This window comes from Protopterus annectens, chromosome 1.part2, assembly GCF_019279795.1.
Source record: "Protopterus annectens isolate FY-2018-M chromosome 1.part2, PAN1.0, whole genome shotgun sequence".
In the NCBI taxonomy this organism is placed as follows: Eukaryota; Metazoa; Chordata; order Ceratodontiformes; family Protopteridae; genus Protopterus; species Protopterus annectens.
Genome location: NC_056727.1, coordinates 524,046,494 through 524,070,951, shown reverse-complemented (window position 1 = coordinate 524,070,951; position 24,458 = coordinate 524,046,494).

Genomic DNA, 24,458 nt, shown 5'->3' with positions numbered 1-24,458 from the left:
ATAACCAGAACAAAAGTTATGTTTTTTTAAAAAGTGGCAACTGCTGTTCCAGCAGATTGGTATATATAGCTAGGTGTAACACCTGTACTTTGTTTTATGTAGGGAAGACAGAGAGAATGTTTAAGACCAGGATATATGAGCACCTTTATGATATCAAAAATAAGAAAGATACCAATGCTCTATATAAGCACAGTATTTCATGCACTAACTTTTCATGTTTTAAGTTTGCCATTCTTGAATTTGTAACTGTTGAAGTGAGAGGTGGAGACTGGCAGAATGCGCTACATAAAAAGGAGCTTCTATGGCAGTTAAGGCTAGTCACAGATTATCCAACAGGTCTAAATGAGCACATTGCTATAATGCCCATTCTTAAGGAAAAGGCAGATCTAGTATAACAACATGAATATACATTGTAGGATTTTTTAAAGTATAACTAATTATAAAGTGATATATTTTTTCATGTAATGAGTTTATCATGCAATTGACTGTTGTATACTATACTTTTTGTGGTCAATGGGGCTTTTGAGTTTAATGTCTCAATTTTAACTATGTAAAAAATGCTTCAGTTTTAATTATTTATATATTCATGAGCAGTGATTTTTCACTGTTAGAATTGGTTGGATTAGAACCAATGACTAGCTGGTATTGTGTATTTAAACTTGAATTTTGAATGATTCTCTGTTCTGAAGAAGTCATACTTGTTGATGAAAGTGCTTAACATTGTTTTATTATTTTTATAATTCATTAAACAGTACTGTGGGCTCACAACTTTGGTGCTCTTTATTTTATCTAGTTTTATTTAGAGCACTATTTGCACTACTTATTTGGACTTTGTCACAATAAAGGCCCGAATGCAGTTTTTTCAAAAGGTCCCGTGAGGCTTTGAGTACATTTGCCCCCCTCCGGACAATTTTTTAAGCTTGGAATCCACAAATTTAGCTAAGGGGGCTGTTATTGAACCTTCAGCAGAGACTATTGGCCTTACGGGTGGGTTGCCCATATCCTTATGGACCTTAGGGATGCCAAAAATTGATGGAATCCTAGGTTTCTCGACATGTAAAAAATTGTAAGTATCATTGTCTATAAGCTCTTCAATGAGCAAGTCATTTAAACATACTTGTATTCTTTTGTAAGCAATATTTACTTCATTCAGAGAAACCCTCAAATACTGGTTGACATCACCCAAAATGTCCATCATCTTACTTTCATATGTGATTTTGTCCATTAAGACTACACCTCCACCCTTATCCGGTTTCATAATTCTTAAATTCTTGTTACTTCTACATTGTTCAAGTAAGTCTCTCTCTTCCCTACTAAGATTCAAAGTCACTTTGGTTTTATTTATGGCTTGCCTTAACTCATTCCCCACCATACATTCAAAGTTCTTTAATTGTGGATGCAAGGGCGGGTTATAAATGCTTTTCCTATACAAGGTGGCATTGTGTGAGTTGAACCTTTCTTGACCATTAATAAATAGTTCTACATTCTTTCGTATATATATAATTTAAAATCTACCAATAATTTAAACACATCACACTTTCTCCTAGGGATAAAAGAAAATCCCTTTATAAATAAATGAAAATGACCTTCCTGCACATTGATGTTACTATAATTAAAAATGTTAAAATTGTTCTAACTTATTTTGGGGTGATCCTTGACCATTCCGACCCCATGGCCTGTCTCTAGTAAGCTCCCCGTTGTCCTGTCCAGGCATTGTACCTGTAACTGACTGGGCCTTTCGTTTTCAACCTTTATGACCTCTGAGGAGAAGGAAAATCCGAAGGGTCTCGAATGTTGAAAGGAACATCATTGACCTGCCCACCAAACTCACCATGATGTACGCTTTCCCTGTATAAATTGTCATTACCATAAAACCTAGCCCCTTGCCTAGGTGTGGGATAGTGCACATTCCCTTTGTATTCATTAATATCTCTATCTTTTTCATCTTTCTAACATGCACTTCTTTACATTTTGAATCAATATTCCTTAGCAAATCAAAATATTTCTCCTTTTCAACTTAAATAGTGTACATTAAATCACTAATAATGTTGTTTGTATGCTCAACCACATGAACAATATTGTTCATTTAATTTTCATTATTTTTATTATTATATTTATTATTATTATTTTTCATGACATCAAAACCACATTTGTCAAATGCAACAACCAAATCTTTGTGAAAATCAGAGCCATTGGTAACATTATTAGGATATTTACACACCCTCAAACCCTTAGGTACAATATTTAACTGCAAACATTGCTTTAGTCATTGTCCATTTGGTACATCTTATATTTAGTTAAATAAATGTCAAGTTTAGCAAGGTTGTTAACATAAGTATCATTGTTGTTGTCATAACAAGGCACTTCACCAACAAAAGAAAATTTGCTTGTTACCTTGACTGCTAGGAGTGTTTTCAGTCACTTGCCTGTTGCTGCTACCAGCTGCACCTGCTTGAACAGTAGTTTCTCTCCCTCTTCTTTCCATTTGCTGGGTTTGAACACATTGTTGGGTTTTACAAATATTAGGAAAATCATCCAAACTACAGTTTCTGTTTCCATTTGTTGTAGAAACCTCTACAGAATTCTTACTCAGTTTGTGTCTCATGCTGAATTGTCCAATTTTCACTCTGATTTACTTCCTGGTTGCCTGGTGATGTCAGCAAAGCCAAGGATTGACTGGCAGGAGTCAATAGACCCACCAGTTGGGTTAATTGGCCAATGAGCTTACGAATTTCTCCCAATTCTCCTCCTTTCCTTCGATCCTCCATGTTGGAATCTGGCTGCCCTTCCATATCCACAAAACAGAGCAAATAAACAAAGAAAGTGGAAAAAAGTGCCAAAAGTAAACTTATAACCAAAAATAAGGTACTGGAAGGTTCACCAGAAAAAAATCCACTGTTTTATTGATCGCACACGATATTAAAAAACGTAAAACACATCCAGAACGCATTAACTGTATCACCGCGCAGGGGTGTAGCTAGGATTTTCAAATTTGTACTCACAGCTCTCAAACTGCTACCCCCCCCTCCCCAGCCAAGCTACGACCATTCTCGTAATTCACGGTTCACTCTTTTAGTGTCGATGAAGAGGCATTCGCTGTAATGCCTCTTCAGTAATATAATATAGATTCACTCAAATTCGGGTCCTTGAATTGAAAATGAACCTGAAAGTCAGTTCTTTGAAAAATGCAGCATGGTAGTTGGGGTAGAGGATTCATGCTTTTGTTTTCTGTAACTAAGGTACAGGTTTTGAGCTTGAGTAAATTACTAACCACCTGGCTACCCCTAACTAGAGTGTTTCATTCACACACACACACACACCCCTACCTACCTCTTAGTGCAAGAAATATGGACAAAGCCTAAAATAAACAGGGACAGAAATTAAATAATGTTCTTGTGAACTTAGAAAGTTGCTAGAATAACAAGATTTGTGCTAGTATGAGAAAGCTGCTAGAATAACAGGATTTGTGCTAGTATGAATTTTTCTAAAGGACAACGTCTGAAACTCAAATGTTTGTCATTATTTAGTTCATACTTCAGTCTTCAATGATTTTCTAGAAAATCACAAAATGTATGAGGAACAAACAAAAAATATGGGGCAAAAATCTGGACATTTTGCAAAATTTGGACAGGTAAGAGGTATGCTACCTACCTACCTCACACACACACACACACACACACACACACACACACACACACACACACACACACACACACACACACACACACCTCTCAACCTCTAGAGCAACAAACTCATAAATAAAACTGAGGCAAAGGCCCAAAAATAAGGACATTTTTTTAAAATATTGCTCTTATAAACTTAGAAAGATAGTAGAATAGTAGTAGGTCTTGCATTAGTACGAATTTTCTGAAAGGTATGAAATCTGAAACTCAAATGTCTGCCATTATTTTCTAACTTCAGTCTTTAATGACTTGCCACTAATTTGCCAGAAAACTGCAATTTTATGAAAAACTGACCAAAAATGTGATGCAAAAATATAAAATTGCCAGACAATACAGCTGGGAACCTGTCAAAGAAGGGACACCATTTTAATATGAGCACAGTTAACTTGAGCAGCTGACAAAATTAGAGAATCTACATGCATTTCTAAAATAAAAGTAATGTATAACTCTGATCATTACAGTTATTTATAAAAGTAAACCCTCCACGTTTTCTTCCAAAATTGCTATTTTGCAGAGAGATTATTAGGGGGAGAGCAACATTTTGAGCCAAAATTGGGACAGTTGAGAGGTGTGGATATTCCTAATTCTATAAAGCGATTTATTTGCACATACCTCTCAACCTCTTAATACAGGAAATCTGGACAAGGCCAAATATATTGGGGGAACATACAAACAGTACTAAAAATTGACCTTATATAAACTTAAGACAGTTAATAGAATATCAGGTCTTGCTTTAGCATGCATTTTTCTGAAGATTATGACGTCTGAAACTTAACGTCGGTCATTTAGTGACTTCATTCCTAAATTATTTGCCAGAAAAGTTTTATTTTGCATTTTACAGCACGAACACCAATAAATATCTGTTGAACAAAGCAATGCAGTCTCACAATGAAACTAGACTTAGCATTAAAACTTCTCTGCCCTTGAAACTCACATTCATTGAGACAGCATTGAAACCCACATTCAAAGAAAATACATTTTGCCAGTGGCAGATAAAGATTAACTTTGGGCTGTTTTCAAATCATAGGCCCCTTGCACATGAAACATACACATGCTCTTTGATACACCTTCCATCATAAAAGTCTACTCAAACATCTACAGTCCACCAGTATCAGTAAATATGCACAATCTCTGAACTAGTAAAAGCCATCTACATAATGCCACATTAGATAAATCTGTAACTAATGAAGAGGCTGCTGCTAGCAAACAACTTTATATTTCATGGTTTCATCTACAAATAATGTGCCTGTTGCCCTTGAGGAATAAATTGCCTATGTTGCATTAAAAACAATGATACGCTAGTAATATTGCAATACGGAATGGATGGCAAACTGATAACAGGTTCATAGTTGCTACTAGATATCTTCGCCAAAACAGGCTACAGCATCCACCCCCCTTTACAACACAGTACAGTATCAGCAATGCATCTAACTACTGTGGGAGAAGAACCCACAGCCTTCTGCATCAAAAGCATGTATACTACCTGTTGTGCTAGTAACAGTACAAGCAGAAGTATAAGCAGCACTAAACTTAAGTTCCCCTGCAGTTCTCAGCTACTTGTAAAATGTCGACACTCAGCTGTATCTCTGAACTTTGCAGCACAAGAAATCTGGAAAAAGCCAACATTTATGGGGGGGGGGGTAAAAGCCCAAAAACCAGGGACACATTTTAAACATTGCTTGTATAATTTTGGAAAGTTGCTAGAATAAAATGCTGCATTATCACCATGCATGTCTTGAACCCAGAACCATATGCACTATAGTCAGTGCAACATACCACTAAGCTAAATCAGCAGTTTGAAAAATAGGAAGACAAACTTAATAGTAATAATTTAGATAGCTCTCAACCTCTTAGCACAAACAACCTGGACAAACAAAGCCAATAATGAGGGAATACAAGTTTAGTTCTCACTTCACACCTTAGCACAAATAGCCTGGACAAACAACAAAAACAATAATGGGAGAAATACAACTTCATTTCTCACGTCTCACCATAGCTCACAACCATTATAAAAGCAAATCTGAATAAAGTTCAGAAATGGTGGTCGTCAGGGACTTTAGGCTCTTCTTATCCTAGAGCAAAGGTGCAGGGTTTGAGCCTGAACACCTATAACCAGCAGGTGTATTATGTGGGGGGCATTTACACACACACACCATTTTCACTTTAGAAGCTCAAAGTACTGAAATATCGAAATTCAGTATTTCGAGCCCATAAAGTAGAATCCTGAAAAGAACGAAAACACAGAAGCGCAAAATTCTAAATCTCACATACCGGAGATTTTGAATTAGTGCTTCTGCTGTACACAAACACACACCTTCCTCCCCACACACAAACACAAGCTCTGTCCTACATAAAAGAAGGGGGCAAGACCACCTGCACCCCGCATGTGGGGGGCTGCACCCCCACAACCGCCCACTTAAATATTATAACTCTGAGGTTGCACTACATATAAAAACACAGCAAAACACCACCACACAAGCTACATTATCCTCACACACACATATCACAGCAACAAAATACACTAACACACACCACAGCCCCTACCTAAAAACCTTAAAACACTTACCTGAATCCATAACCACAGCGAAACACCAGAAGCACTAATTCAAAATCTCTGGTATGCAAGGTTTTCAATTTTGTGCTTCTGAGTTTTCATTCTTTTCATGATTCCACTTTATGGGCACGAAATACTGAATTTCGATATTTCAGTATTTCAAGCTTCTAAAGTGAATCCATCTATATATATATATATATATATATATATATATATATATATATATATATAAAGCCCATAATGTTGACTGGTATTTTCTCAAATTTTCAAAACAAAAATAATGAAAATAAAAATCCAGAACCCCATAGTTTTTCCCAGGGCAAGTAAATACTTGCCCAACATGGAGAAATATGCCCTTTATGCCCTTTTGTCCATTGTAGTGTAATCACAGAGTTGGTATATATATATATATATATATATATATATATATATATATATATATATATATATATAGTTATGTGAGGGTGTAGCCCCCACCTAAGTGGGTTTCACATAGTACACTATGTTTTCTGTACTTTTGGGCAAGTGTTTACTTGCCCTCAGAAAAATTATATGGTTCAGGATTTTCATTTTCATTATTTTCATCTTGAGAAAATAATGTTCTGTTTGTTGACATATGGGCTTTTGGTAATTGAAAGTATATATATATATATATATATATATATATATATATATATATATATATATATATATATATATACACACACATATCACAATAATGTATTTTAGCTTGCTACTATCTACCACATAAAGTGCAACCCACTGCAACCCCCTGCCCACTCAGACATGCACATGCACTCATTCTTTCTCTTTCACACACACACATACACAAATGTTAACTGTATAAAAATAAAGAAATATATACAATCCTGTGAACTCCTGTGAACTGATTGACAGTGGTACTAGCACTATTGACTTGTAATGTCCTCAGCAAAAGAGATCATGAACCTGTAAATGGTCCATCTCCCAGATCCCTGCTTGTAAATGTTTCATCTCCAAAGCCCCTTCTTACACTTATCAAGAGTATCAGAACTTGTCATAGATTTGGGATGCATGGCTAGGCTTAAAAAGGCCCTTGTGGTAAGCTTGAAAAGACCTAATAATCTGTATCCCACAGCACTCTAAGTATTGTTTGATAAACATAAACCTGTTCTTTTTCCATCACAGTCCATCTACATGAATTATTTCCTCATTGATTCTAAGATAGCTTGAGCCAATGGGAAACAGCCTTCTCTCCACTTTGTAGAACAGCTCAAACAGCCTACATTGAGGACACATCTCTGGCCACAGATATGGCAGTAATTACTGTACTAAGGAGTATTCACCTTATTCACTATTGTGGAATAGATATAGTACATGCGAAGACTGTTTAAAAAACAGCCCAGCTGAATAAATGGAGGAAGTCTTTCTTTTACAGAAACTACAACTCTTCTCTTCTGATTATATATGGAGTTGCAAGTCTCAAGAACAGAAAGTCAACTATTTTAAATCAGAATTCAACATAAAGCATTCTCAGTATAGATTTTCATTTTGCAGAGCTGTATCCCAATAGTCCTTTATCAAGAGACAACCTTGCAAAACATAGACAAAGGTAAGATTACCAGATATGCTGAAGGAAGAGAAGAACCAATGAACATCGTTTTATAACATGTAGATTATTTTAGTTAAGATTGAGGAGCAAATCAAATGCGGTGCCTTGCTCACTGTAAGACCCTTACTATGTGAAAACAATAATAATGTTAAAACTGACTACTGTAATCTTAAAAAAGTATTCAGCATTCCTAAGGCCTTGGTCAGCCAGTGGCAGCCTGTGGAAAATTATTACAACCTTGACTTAAGATATGTCACTTTGCATCTTTCTGAAAATGCCACAGAGGGTTTACTTTCAGATGGATAAGTCTATCATATCTGAACTGTGTCTATCCATCATTCTTTGGAAACATTAAAATCGTTTCCTTGGAGACAGATTAATTTCCAATATGAGCCTGTAAGTTGTCCAGATAAAATGCCACAAAACAACCAAGTAGACCAGCGAGAGCAAAAGTGGAGGTAAATAGTAATCCTTTATTGAATACAGACCGGTTTCGGCAAATGTTGCCTTCTTCAGTGTAGGACAAAACAGATAAGTCAGTGCTCTACTCTAGTAAACTAATACAAATAAATAAATAAAAATGTGTATGGCTCAGGATCTGATGTCACGTTTAGTAAAAAGTTAAAATTGTAAAGGAAAGTTAGCTGGCAACCCAAGAATTTGACTGGGACTTTTATATACTCCAGTTTGATAAGTAATACAGCACACATCCTCTCTAGAAAGGTGCTCTGCAGTCTTGTTCTGTAAGCATGCTAACATTGTCATCAAAGGTGTCTTTTCAGAATTTTTGAATAGGTACGAATACTCATCATCTTCAGAAATGACCAGATGTTAAGAGGGCAAACATTATGATTACCAATATGTGTGTTTTTCAGATGACTAGGTTATAATTTTTGCCAACGTAAAACTTGTAATAATACTATTCTAAATTTAATTTCTTTGTTCCATTTACTGTGCATTTTGCAGATAGTATTCTCTTGATTCTTTTCAGAATCATGATTCCTTGATGCATATTCATTGTATAATTAAATGCATTTTACATATAAAGTGCATAGCAATATTACTCCTGTTAGTGTGGCTGTTTAAGCCTTTACTACAAACCTACACAAGTGCAGGTAAGAAAGAAAAATGCTGTTGTTATTCCCTTGTTTACCTTAGCAATGGGTCACAGATCAGTTTTATACATATATATATACACACACACACACACACACACACACACACACACACACACACACACACACACACACACACACACACACACACACACATCTTGAATAAGCGATCATTCACATACAAAAAACTTGAATAAGGGATCGTTCACATACAAAAAACTGGAATAAGTGATCGTTCGCACACAAAAAACTGAAATAAGCGATCGTTCCCACACAAAAAACTGGAATAAGCGATCATTCACACACAAAACTTGAATAAGCGATCATTCACACACCCTTCACATAATAAACTTGAATAACACACAAATAGCCACTTGCGATCTTTCACTAAAGCCTTTGCATACACACTGTGCACCTACTTCAATTGCCTTCCAACTCCGATAATCCTGCTCTTGCCTTCCAACTCCGATAATCCTGCTCTTGCCTTCCAACTCCATTTGCTTCCAACTCCGATAATCCTGCTCTTGCCTTCCAACTCCATTTGCTTGCTTTGGTTCCCGCTCACAGCCAGCCAGCCGGGCATGATGTGAGCTCACTTCCAACTGGCTGGTATCCTCCTTAAAGAGCCAGCACCTCCTTAAAAAGGAAAGGGAGAAGAAATATGTACTTACGTTTTTTTTTCAAAAATGCTTCCCCTTCTAAAAAAGTTGTACTGAAATCAGTACAGTGCGTACGCCTCCTGACGTCCCTGTCACCGCGTTTTCATCATAAAAACTTCTTCAGATGAGCATACAAATTTCTGAAACCCCTTTATATACAGAAGCATTCCCAATTAATCAATTAACAAACTATTATACTTTTAAAAACACAGTGCAAAAAAACTATATACACAAACAATGAAACACAATAAATACAGAAGTGCATAGAAAATCATTTGTTGGTCAAGCAGGAATCTTGTAAAAAACATACATTATTTACAATTTGTAAAAACTTATAAACAAAAAATGTTTAAAAATGTTTAAAAATATAAAACCTTTTTAAAACCACATTTAAAACACTGTTGTGTAGGTCATACAAAATGTAAAACAGCACAATCTGCTGGAAAGTCACATAATTTAAAGTTTAGCTGACCTAAGCTTTTAAGACTGGCTTCAATGAAACCATCTCATTCAAACCAGGATACCTAGTAGCTTCAAGAACTAGTTGCCAGTACAGTTCCCTGTATTCTAGGCGTGTTTCCCAAGGGCCACCCCTAGGATCAATGGGCAATATTTCTGTGTGTGTATGGGCACTGTGTTTTTAAAAGTATAATAATTGATTAATTGGGGATGTTTCTGTATATATAAGAGTTTCAGAAGTTGATATGCTCATCTGAAGAAGTTTTTGTGACAAAAACGCGGTGATACAGTTAATGCGTTCTGGATGTGTTTTACTTTTTTAATATCGTGTGCGATCAATAAAACAGTGGATTTTATTACTCTGGAGCTTTTCTCATAGGGTCAGAGGTTCATATTATATCTTTATAAGCCTAGCCTTGTAACCCAAATGTGACCCACAAATTTGATTTATTTGGGGGGATGATTTACTAACTGCCTTTGACTTTCAGAGACATAGGTGCTAGACCAGGGGTGAATTTTTGATTACCCATTATTTGTTACACAAAATAGGGGTAGGGAGGAACTCTGCTTCTAATGGATGGGGAGCCTGTTCCAGAGAAAGGGATATATCTGGCAAACATATCTGTCTCTCCAACATGTCCTATTTAAGTCACAAGTAAAATTTAGGTATTTTAATCTAGTAGTTCTGATGCTGTTTGTTTTGCAGATGTACAAAATGATAATCAAAACAGGGTGCAAGAATGTTTGAATGCCAGGCAAACATCACCTCTCAAAAGTTTGTATGATACTGAGTAAAGAGACAGGATTCTGAGACAATCAAAGATGGACATTGTTTACTCCCTGCATTCATCTGGTCAGGTACATACCATAGGGGTAGTAATGAATTGGACTTGGGCCCAGTACAGCAGTTTGATTAGCTCTCTGGACTTAGATGCTGTGCCCTTGCTTATAAGCTGAGCAAAATGGAAATATTTTCTTACTACCTCGGACAAATGTTGATAAAAGGCTAGGTTACTATCTACATGAGTGCCTAGATCCCTGACTACTGAATTAACTTTAAGGACTGTTTTATTACTGACATAGTTATTTAGGGTGGCCAACTTCCCAAAAGGTACTATAATGTATTTCTTGCACTGTATTTTAAACCATGGCTTTGGCACCAAGCGGTTGTCTGTTTTAGAACTTCCTGAAGGATATTCTCATTTTAGGTGATTAACTGCTCCCAGTTTGCAGCCATCTGCAAACTTGGTTAGCCAGAGGTCTTTGATATTGGCTTTGACATTCATGTGCTTCTCTCAGGGCTTCCGCTGAAAATGCTCATTCATATTATCCCAGTCAACAACTGGAATAAATAAATACATGAATGAATAAATAAATAGATAGATAACTAACTAAATAAATAAATAATTCAGTAGATAATTAAACAAGCAGTGCTAGCCTATTTAATTATTGGATTGTAAGCTAAGATTTCTAATAAAAAATACATCCCAACACTGCTCCCAACTAAACATTTTCAATCTTATGTAGCTTTTATAATAAGATTGACTAGTTTTGTCATGCACCAGGCCATTGTCTAAGTCTTTAATGTACATATCATAATACTGATTAGAATTCTATAAATAGATGTCACTGAATCTTTGGGATAGAAAATATTTGTTATTTTCTGAATTCACTAAATTTGAAGTAGTTAGAAATGAGAAGAAATGTGGGGGTGTATTACTATTGATACCTGCATGTATTACTAGTTATCTTGAGGGTAGAAGAAAGGTGGGGGTGTATTACTAATGATATCTGCATCTATTACTAATTATCTTGAGGGTAGAAGAAAGGTGGGGTGTATTACTAATGATACCTGCATCTATTGCTAATTATCTTGAGGGTATCGGTTTCAGTGATGAAATAATGAGAATTATATTAAAGAAAGTTATATCTTGGGGTGACTTCAGAATTTAAATTTTTTAAAAGAGACCAAAAATGAGTAATTAGAAACATCAGTCATTTTAGTAAACATTAGAGGGTTATTTGAATGGTTTACCAACATTAATATTGGACAATTTGAATTACGTGAATTTTAACTGGAATAAACAATTTGCAAATACCTTAATGGAATCATACTTTCTGGACACATTGAGTGAATATAATTTTACACAAAAGTTTAATTTCCCAACACATTGTTTAAATATTTTGAATCTGGTATAGGAAAATATTGAAGGATTAGTTAATAATTTGAAACTTTTACCAGTGCTTGGAACATCTGATAATGATAGTATAACTTTTGACAAATTAGTTATAAGACAGAGGTTCAGAGAGAATTTAAACATTGTAATTTGAAATTATTGGATATAACACATTTTTCAATGATTTTAGTATAGAAGAAAGGGACAGAGTATATCTGGACATGTCTAAAGACTGTAGTTGGACCATCTTTAAAAACATTTGCAATTTACGTTTTACAATTATTGAAAAAAAAAGATCAGGAAGTTGGAGGAATAATAAATTGACAAAGTTATTAAGGAAAATGTATGTTTATATTTGCAGTATTTCAGAATAGTTCTAAACATATTAATATGTGTTTAAATGGTGTCACTAAGAAGTTGAGGAAAGTCCTTATAAACAGTAGAATGAAATATGAAAAATTCCTTGATAAGAACAACTGACAATAAAAATTATACATATGCAACTAACATTTATGTAGCATTATAAGCTCTGCTTATTGAACTAAAAGATAGAGATGGATAGAAGTAAGATGACAAAAATATTCAATGATTTTTTTTCACAAGGGCATTTATATTAAATAAACCTGTAAGGCAGAATTCGGTATTTATTTATAAACTACATGAGTCATAAAATAACTGAAAAACAGATGTTATTCTCATTATGAAAAGTAAAAAAAAAACACGATTCAGAGGAGCAGCTATTAGTTTAATATTTGAGAATATAGTAACTATAGTACTGAGTATATTTAATACTGTATTAAGATATGGACTGTACCTGAAGATTGGAAGAAATCTGATGCTGTTCTCTTTTTCTTAAATGAGAAGATAAGCTAGATATAGCCAATTGTCATTCAATTAGTCTTACTTCAATTATAGGGATGTGTTTTGAACAATGCATATTACAGCATTTAATAAAAAGTGTATATGGACCAAATTTAGATTGTAATCAATATGCCTTAATAAAAACATGTCAAGTTAAATTTGATAAGATCTCAGTCCTAAAGGACTGGGGTAAATGTGTAGTTATACATCTTAATGTAACCAAAACCTCTGACTCATTACAACATAATCAAATTATTGTCAATCTTCAGAGGCTGGGGTAAATTCTTACTCTGCTCATGGGATCGTCAGCAGTGTGTTCGTCTACAAGATACTAGGTTGAGCTGGAGGATAATGTCTAAGGGCTACCTCAAACTTTGATATTAGGACCTATATATTTTAACACAGTATTCTCTGAAATCCCAGCATCTACAAAATGTTAGTTATGTAAGTATGCTGATGACAGTAAATAGGGGTCAGAGATTAAAGATCTTAAGTATCTGTATGACTTAAATGTGCATCTTACAAGGTTAAATAAATGGGCTGCTAGGGTGGGATTACAATTTAATTTTAAGAAAAGTAATAATCTGAAGATAATGATGGGAAATAGACTAGAAGCAAATGATTATGTGAAAGATCTATATACCTTAGTGGGAACCAGCTTGACATTAAAGTATCATACACAAAACATAAAAGGGTTTAAGACAGATAGGGCTAATACTGAACTCATTAGAAACCGTGGATCCTATTGCATTTAAAACCTTACTTATTAATAGAGCATAATTTAATTTTCTGCCAACTGACAAAATCAGATATTGGAAATGTAGAAATCGTTCAAAGACAAGACATTTTACAAAAACATTAACAAATATGAACCATTTAGCATATTCAGATAGAATTAAATATCTAGGACTTTATAATAAACTGTACAGGCTTGTTAGAAGGAAAAACTGTGTTTGGCTTTAAGGCTATAACTGATTAAAACTTGAGGAAATAATTTGGGCAGACCTTGAATAATATCTGTCCAGGAATAAGGGATCAGGGACTTTTCTATATAATTAATCATAATAGGTCCATGAAGAGAGTCATAATTCAAACAATACATAGGTTATGGAATAAAGGCACAGTAGCAGTTAAAGAGTCATGCTTACTAAGTTCATTTAAAGGTTGATTGGATGAGTGTATGGGAGATAACAAATATAAATATGGGGTTCAGGAGATTGCAGTAGAAATGATCTAATGGAAATTTTACAACATGGTATTAACTACAAAACTATGAAACCACATTTATCTGCAGGTAATACTATTCTTCTGCTTTTAAGCTGTAATTTTTTTTACGCTTTGCTACTCTTCTTTGATTAATTTATATGACACTACCACAAGCAAATTAATGAAAACACTTAAATATAGTATAGCAGAGAAAAAAAGTTTTTTATTTCATTATTCATAAAAGAAGTCATGAAACTGGATTTCATTGTAGGCACAAACATTTCATATAACTGCATGATTATACTTTATTTTTTATTGTTTTCCTTAGACAAACTAGTTCTAAACTACAATTTTTCTTCTTCATATAATTGTATTTCATTATTTGTTTCAGCATGAAATCCTGAGTGTTACTCCCCAGACATTGAATGTTTTTTAGGTTGCATGCTGTCAGTTGCTGGTGACTGCATGAAGTTAGCTAGGGCTGGCTAACTGAGATAATTGGTGAGGAAGGGAGTTATGATGAGACACAACTACTGTGGGATTCAGAAAAATCTGACACAACTGTGCAAGGGCTGAAGATGAAGAATTGTAATGTTGCTGGAGAGTAATTATCAAGTAACAGGAAGGAATGTCATGCTCTGAGCATTAACTAATTATGAAATCTGCTTGCAGTAGCAAGTATACTGCATGCATGTAGAAATAAATGTGCAAGACAGCAACTTCCTCAGTGACAGAAGAATACCTATAAGCCACAATGATTGGTTTTCGCAATGTTTGTCATTGAACTGGGAAGGAAATGGAAGGATAGCAAAGTCAGAGAAGGGGAAGAGCAACCTGAGGAGCGTATATAATGACACAGGGTATATAAGTGTGGGAGTGGTTGGGGAAAAATGGTATCATTTTGGGGGAACAAGAGTCTTTTTATCATGAGGGATAGATGAGGAAGGCAGGGGATTAAAAGACAGTAGAGGTATGCAAGCAGGGCATATGAACAAACATAAAACACAGACAAAAGCCAACAGGGGAGGTGCTGACAATGGATATGTAGGCATACAGACAGAGTGAGGACAAGTAGTGGTGAGGAAGACTAGAAAACGAACAGGGAATGCAGATGAAACTCAAGGTAGGGGCATATCAGGATGAGGGATAGGGTGGGGACCCATCTCTAGACCATACTGAAAAGGGTACATATGGGAAAAGGTCACTTGCCCCCATAATTGTCCTCCCCACTGTGTTCTGCCTCAGATGGTACATAAGGCAGTGATAAGCAGCAGTGCTATCTGTAAGCTGCACAACAAACCATAATCCAGTTATTACTGATTGCAGTCTATTCATTTGTGTCCTTTGCTTTCACATGCAGACTTCCCCCAAAACCTTGATGTTTAGTTTGTAGCTGTCACTTGTAGCCACACCCCTATATCAATCACTGTAACTATGTTAATAAAAAAGAAAATGTATGGATCACTGCTGTGATCAATATGGAGTGGTAATCACTGCTCAGACATAGAAAGTATCTAACGTTCTGCCATCTGTTGCTGCTAGACACTATGCTTTCACACAAAGACTGCTCCCAACACTGTGGAAAAATATTATATTTGCATTTCTTCCTTTATGCAAATATAGTAGTACTTCAAGGAAGAAGCACAACTACATCAGTGCAGCTCCTGGCGGCATGTACAGTCAAACTAATTTTTAATACCTTGACTTAAAGATGGGAATGTGCATCTTAATAGGTTTTGGTCCTTAAACTCACCCCATTACTTATGTGTGAATTTGAGTTATACACTGTTATACACAAGTGTATATGTTATACTGTTTCAGGGTCATAGCTATTTCTAAACAGTTAAAAAATATCAAACAAAAATAAAAATAAAATAATAAAAAATAACAGTTAAAAATAGTTGCATGAGAAAAATTGTCAACAGTCTTATTTAGATATGTTACCGATACCTGTAACTCAGTGTAATCTGCAGATGGAGTCAGTTCTGGGCACACTGGAGATGCTATGAAAAGCACTTTGGGCTTCATGAACTTTAACCATACTTTGATTCAGGAAAGGAGTCCATTCCTGGCATGGTATTAGAAACCCAAAAGGCTGGGGGAAATTAAAAAGTTAAAACAGGCTTTCTATAAAAATAGGCTAATTGGAGTACTGCTAGGAGCATTTCCATGTTTAGTTATAAAATTACATAAATGGCATACTCTACATATACAGCAACAAACAATAAGTATACTGTTATTCATGAAAGAATTAGGGAAAACATTTGCTTTTTAACAGAATGCATGTATTCTACCCTAGCTTACAGCTCCTCTCTCTCTCTCTCTCTCTCTCTCTTGTAGCATATAGAAATAGTTGATCCATTTCTAAAAGAAAGTTGTGCCCAGTGCAGTGTGCTTAAGTAGTATTATAGTGAACTAAGGGTGGATGACATTCCAGGAACAACCTGAAGTCAGATGCATATGCTATTGAGTATGGCATAGGCTAATTGTAGATTCACAGAAATGCACCCAATTCCAAAACACAAAGTGTACATCTAGCAACGAAAACGTGTCAAAGCAGTACTGGTGGAATATACCATTAGGTTATGGCAAGAATTCAGAAGAAGCCACATTTGTTTTGTAAAAAATATTGAAGTATTTTAAGATACTGAGATATTTAACTGCAGACTCCACAGGAAAAAACAGCAATTATGAATTATGCAGTAAATATACTAGAGCAGGCCAGGGTTCTGCAGGCAATGGAAGATGATCTGCAAATGCATCCTAACATCTGCAAGCAGCCAGGCCAGCAGCGCAAGCCAGGCTGCATTTAAGCCATCTCTCTGATAAAAAAATAATAGATAGATGCAGATTAGGTAGAGAGCTAGTGTATACTATATGTGGGATGTGTGCACTCCACATGTCATCATGTAGCCTGTGGGGTAACCATGTCCCAGGAGAAACAGGGATGTTTCTGAGCCTTGCTATACTGGCCTCTTGGACATTCTGGAATCACATGATCGATACCACAAGAGTTTCTTAGAAAGCTGCTAGTCACATGCTAAGATAGTTTTTCAAGGTTGTGTGACAAGGCGGGTGAGTGCAGAAACACTACCTCTGGCCAAGTTATTCTATAGATTCATAGCTCTGGATGATGAAAATTGGCTAAAGTACTTACTACAACCTAAAACAAATAGCTAGATTCAATGGCAATAAGCATTCCCAGTCCCATTATTGCAATGTGCCAAATTATCTAAAGTGGATGACACATGAAAACTGAATAAAAGCTTAATGGAGGACAGGGGTTACACTGTTGTGTTCTGCTCCACTACCCACAGCAAATTTTAATCTTTTAATATAACAATCTTATAATCTGATGACCACCAGGGATGTGGTCTCACATCGCTGGTGAAAATAGATTAAAGCATGAAAAAAAATGCACAAAATATATGTAATTTAACCACTTCTTAGTGTGGTCTAGCTACAACAGCATGTAGGAAATATCCAATGTTGTCCTGGGTATGGGCTGATGCAAGCCATATTGATGAACGGTGACCACATTGAAAACTCCATCAGGGAGAGGATTTGGCCTACCTTCCTAGACCCCTTTCTCACCACTTTCTCTGTGTTTTGTTGCCTTCTAGTGCTCACTTGTCCACAGTAACTGTACATTAAAGAGACACTTACATTTAGGTTTGTAAGTCTGTTGATCCTATGGGCAATTTGTAGCTTAGATATATGATACCACATTGAATCTACCAAGGCATGAAATTAATGCCAGACCCCAAACAAGGAGAAATTAGTTAGGACATAGTTAATGAAGCCTTGAGGACTAGATCAGACTAGCAACAGCATACCCGGATACATTAATTTTCAGGAGAGGCATTGAACATTCTTCAACACTACAAACTTCTGTCCTGCCTCATGGCAGTAAACTGCCATCACCCAAAATTTACAAGCTGGGACCTAACAGTTACTATTTTACTTTTGTTAATAAATCAAATAATAATAAACAAAAATGGAAGTGTGTTGCTGTGCAGTCTGGCTAGTTAAAGGTGGACATCTCCAGTTGGCCATAATTAGCTTCTTATCAATTAATAAATAAGTAAAAATAGCTACAAATTGTTTAACATCTCATCTGAATTCCTCTCTGTCAGTCAAACTAGAACAATGCTACAATAAAGTAGTCAAATTCACAGCCAACCAACAATATAGATCACATCACTGCACTGGCTCAAATTAAATAATTATCTATTGTACACTCGGTTAATTACAAGCTTCAAACTACTACACAGCCCTGAAAAATGTCCATCTCTTCACTCAACCATTCAACCTTACACTAGAAAGAGACTTCTACGTTTAGCATACTAATCATTAATCAATAATCATTACTGCCCTTAACTAAACCTAAGAAGACCACAGGACACCTCCTGTATTCATGCTGCTTTGCTAATAGCTGTAATACCATTCTACCATCCCACTTCACTTAAGAACAGCCTGCAACCTGAAAAACTTTAAATGTCAATTGAAGCACCACCTGATTGATAAATGACTCTGAGCTTACACCACACCTGGATAAACTGATACTAATATAACTATATGAATTTGCACCATAGCTCTCTGATGCACATTTAAGTACTATTATCATACCTATACCAACATCTTATTTCCTTTATCTTCCTTGTGCCTCCTCCCATCCTTCTTTTCTTTGGGTTGCTGTAACTCTTTAACTTATCTTCATATGTCCTAGATTTTGAACAAGTTTTTTTTCTCTTTATGGCTTATATATTGTCTTCATTTGTACAGTAAAGATACGTCTAAGCAAAATCTCAGATTTACATACTTATGAGTCTGTTTACTTGGTATAGACTAGACATCTCTTTTAACAGAATTTCTAACTGTTTTAATAGTCTGTAGTCTTCCTGATACTATGGTTAGTCCCATTTTGTATAATTACAGGGAAGCTCAAGTGCATTTTTTTTCCGCGTTTATCACATATTTCACATCCATTTTAGCATTCATTGAAAAAGGTCATGAGGTCTCACAAATTTTTCTATCACTGAACGACACATATTGCAGCTGAAACCACATGTTTTTAGTTTATCTGCTGCAAATTTTACCAGGTTGCCAGGATTATGTGCAGTTGACATATCTGTTATATTCTGATTTAAAGGCAGATGTATATTTATATATAAACCTCATACTTTTCTCTCTGTCTCTTCTACACCAAAAGTGACTACTTTTGAGACACTCTCAAAAAGCAAAGCTTGAGATGAGGGGTAAACTCTTTTTCCATACTACCCAAACCTTATCTTGAAATGCTATTGAACTTTACTTCCTTGAATATAGGGTTGTCTCCTGCCTAAATATTCTCATCCTTGACAGGCTATGACTGAGTCTTAGCAGCACCCACTGTATTTTGCAGATAAGACATCTCTGACAATCCTGTCTGACATTTATGACCTCAAAAGTTAAGATTGTCCATTGTAGTCTAGACAGCATCTCCTTAACTTTTTTTGTGAGAAGTGGCAGTAAATTGTGGTATTATCCAGGTAAGCAAGAAGATAGCCCCTAGTTCCTGCTGGAACACTATCTACTAACCTCTGGAAGGTTGATGTCTAGTCCTCTTTCCACAGGGTATCCTAGTGAGCTCTTATATCATAAAATGGGCCACAGGTGCCTAACCTTTCCCTTGGTACAGGTGTCAAGTGTACCTGCCAATAATCCTTAGTCAGGTCAGTAGTAGGTAGATATGTAGCACCTTCCAAATGATCTAAAGCTCCATATGTCCTGGTTATGGGGTGGGCATCTGAAAATGCATCTATTCAGCTTCCTAAAATCTACACATAACTGGTGCTACCATCTTCCTTTGGCACTAAGGACTGTTGGAGTTTTGGATTACCCATGTATCTAAAATCTCCTGCAGTTATCCTCTTAGGATTTTTTTAATGTCTGAAAGTTATATCTACATTTTATTATGGCATATGCTAAGTGGCTAGAGTTTCCATGCAATACTAACTACTAAATTCCACTGCATAATCATTTTCGTATGGAATGGGGAGCAGTAGCTTTTATGCAAAAGTCTGAAAGTAAAGGCATTAACATGAAGAGTTGCCCTAACCTCAAGAGGTAACCATTTATTTTATGCAGATTAGAACAATGGTATTCACAATTGCTGGAAAGCTGAATACATCTAAGTATTTTTTCCAGTTTGAACAAGGATGGCAATCTGTGCTGTACATAACTCAATAATAGGAAGACAATATTCTAATCTGCTGAGCAAAACATTTATGGCTATGGATCATTTAGCTTCAAGAGTTAGTAGGTTAGACATGTTGCAAGGTATTTTGAGTTATGCTAGTACGTTATTTGCTTGAGAATCCATTTATGTATGAAAGATGAGGTGTTGGTCAAAAAAAAGAGGCCTGGATACTTTTGTTGCCTAGCACTGGGAAGTGGAGTAACTAATGGGCCAGTATAGTATTTCACAGCTTTAGACTTAATAGCATAGGATCATAGGAGGTTACTAGGCCAACAGCCCCAGAGCACATACAAGCCTAGCCAAGTTCAACCCATGTTCTCAAGGGTGTCTGGTTCAAGCAGATACTAAAACCAGCACCTATTGCCCCTGTCCAAAAGGGGCACAGGTGGAACCCCCTAGGTGAATTTCTGGTTACCCATCCAGTCATCCAAATTATGCTTAAATAGGGATAAAGAGGGCTTTGTTTAACATGAATAGGTAGCTTGCTCACTTGTTCCAAAGGTGGAGCAACCTCTGTGAGAAACATCTGTCTCTCCAGCAAGCTCTGTTGATGTCACATACCAGGTTAGGGTCCTTTGAACGAGTGACCAGTGTGCTATTTGACTTGCAAATGTTCAGCATTTCCATTAAAGCTGGGTCAGAGATTGCTCTATATGCTGGCACAGGTTACCACTGAGCAACATGTATGATGCAGAGTAAATTGACAATTATTTCATTTCATCTACATAAGACAGATCTTGAAGACCCTGAATTTTCTTTGTAAGGAACCTTTGTGGTCTCCCCAATTGCTGCAGGTGTTTGGAAAGGAACACACTAAAGGTAACATTGTACTCTATTACTGGCCTGATGAGGGAAGAGTGCAAGGGGGTTATAACCCCTTTTCTTCTAGAGGCAATGCACTTACTTATGAGATAAGCAATATAACTGGCCCTTCTTACCACTGTAGGTACATAGTGATCATAGTTAAGGTTTGTGTCGATCTGTGTGCCAAGATCTCTCACCAGTGACTGTGTGCTTAGGGTATTGCTATGTATGAGGTAGTTTGCAGGAACATCACCCTTGCTGAAGGGGGTGATAAAGGATTTTTTTTCATTAAGTTTAAGACCATGACTTTGGCACCAGTCATTAATCTGTGTAAGACCTTCTTGCAGGATGTTGACATCACTAGGGGTTTCAGTGATTACTCCCAGTTTCTAGTCATCAGCAAACCTTGTCAGCCACAGTCCTTTAGTTTTAGCCTGTACTTCAGAAAAGCAGATTCTGAACAGTAGAGGTCCCATAACTGATCCCTGTGGAACACCACTCCCATCCTTCAAAACCATTCTGAAAAACTTCCTAGCCAAAAGCTGGCTCTGTTCTTACTCAACACCAGGATAAACTATATCCCTAAATGTGGACAAATACCAATTCTTACCTTACATCTCCTTACTCTCCCTTCTTCACTCACTTCCTTACTTCTATCAATTTCTCTCACCTGGTTTTCTCTTAATATGTACCATAAGCCTGCTTTTCTCTCACTTTGTATTGCAACCTATCTGTATTATAATAACTTACCTTTAATTTGTCTATAAACTGACTAAAGTTTTTCTAACTATTAAATCATTGCCATATAACTTGTATCTACTGTTAACCAATGTTTTCATATTATGTCTAATGTGGTATAATTATTTAAACTGTATTTGTTTTCTTTATATATATATATACTATCTTTAAAGAATGTAATTTTGTTATTCATAAAATGTTTTGTAATACTTTCGAGTATTTCTTCTCAGGCCTCCACTGAAAATGAGCTCCTATCCAGTTGGAGTTTCCCAGTAATCCAATGTCAATAAACAAAATACATAATTTTGATAGATTATATTTGCTTGTAAAGTGATGGCAGGGGAAAGTGTAGTTAGGCAGCATAGGATGGTGATTTGTAAGATGACATTGGTGATCAAGAAGAGGAGGATGAGTGTGAGGGCAGCACCAAGGATCACATTTTGGAAATTGAAAAAGGGTAATTGTGAGGTCATGTTCAGGGAAGAGTTAAGACAGGCACTTGGTGGCAGTGAAGAGTTGCCGAATAGCTGGGTAACTACAGCAGAGCTAGTAAGAGAGATGGCTAGAAAGGTGCTTGGTGTGATATCTGGAAAGAGGAAGGAGGACAAGGAGACCTGGTGGTGGAATGAAGAAGTACAGGAGAGTATACAGAGAAAGAGGTTGGTGAAGAAGAAGTGGGATTATCAAAGAGATGAAGAAAGTAGACAAGAGTACAAGGAGATGAGGTGCATGGCAAAAAGAGAGGTGGCTAAGGATAAGTTGTATAAAAGGTTAGACACTAAGGGGGGAGAAAAGGACCTGTACCGACTGGCTAGACAGAGGGACCGAGCTAGTAAAGATGTGCAGCAGGTAAGGGTGATAAAGGATAATGAGGGAAACATACTCAAATGCGAGGAGAGTGTGTTGAGCAGATGGAAAGAGTACTTTGAGGGGTTGATGAATGAAGAGAATGAGAGGGAGAGAAGGTTGGATGATGTGCGGATAGTGAATCATGAAGTGCAGTGGATTAGCAAGGAGGAAGTAAGGATAGCTATGAAGAGGATGAAGAACGGAAAGGCTGTTCATCCAGATGACATACCTGTGGAAGCATGGAGGTGTTTAGGTGAAATGGCAGTGGAGTTTTTAACTAGATTGTTTAATGGAATCTTGGAACGTGAGAGGATGCCTGAGGAATGGAGAAAAAGTGTTTTGGTACCAATTTTTAAGAATAAGGGTGATGTGCAGAGCTGTAGTAACTACAGATTAAACTGATCAGTCACAGCATGAAGTTATGGGAAAGAGTAGTGGAAGCTAGGTTAAGAAGGGAAGTGATGATTAGTGATCAGCAGTATGGTTTCATGCCAGGAAAGAGCACTACAAATGCGATATTTTCTCTGAGAGTGTTGATGGAGAAGTACAGAGAAGGTCAGAAGGAGTTGCATTGTGTCTTTGTGGATTTAGAGAAAGCATATAACAGGGTGCCTAGAGTGGAGTTGTGGTATTGTATGAGGAAGTTGGGAGTGTCATAGAAGTATGTAAGAGTGGTACAGGATATGTACGAGGGTAGTGTGACAGCGGTGAGGTCTGCGGTGGGAGTGACCGATGCATTTAAGGTGAAGGTGGGATTACATCAAGGATCAGCTCTGAGCCCTTTCTTATTTGCAATGGTGATGGACAGGTTGACAGACAAGATCAGACAGGAGTCCCCGTGGACTATGATGTTTGCAGATGACATTGTGATCTGTAGTGAGAGTAGGGAACAGGTGGAGGAGACCCTGGAGAGGTGGAGATATGCTCTAGAGAGAAGAGGAATGAAGGTCAGCAGGACTAAGACAGAATATATGTGTGTGTGAATGAGAGGGATGATAGAGGAATGCTGAGGATGCAGGGAGTAGAGGTGACGAAGATGGATGAGTTTAAGTACTTGGGATCAACAGTACAGAGTAATGGTGAGTGTGGAAGAGAGGTGAAGAAGAGAGTACAGGCAGGATGGAGTGGGTGTAGAAGAGTGTCAGGAGTGATTTGTGACAGACGAGTACCAGTAAGAGTGAAAGGGAAGGTCTACAAGAGGGTAGTGAGACCAGCTATGTTATATGGGTTGGAGACAGTGGCATTGACAAAATGGCAGGAGTCAGAGCTTGATGTGGCAGAGTTGAAGATGTTAAGATTTGCACTGGGTGTGACGAGGATGGACAGGATTAGGAATAAGTATATTAGAGGGTCAGCCCAGGTTGGAAGGTTTGGAGACAAACCTAGAGAGGCAAGATTACGTTGGTTTGGACATGTGCTGAGGAGGGATGCAGAGTATATTGTGAAAAACATGCTAAGGATAAAGCTGCCAGGTAACAGGAAAAGAGGGAGGCCTAAGATAAGGTTTATGGATGTGGTGAG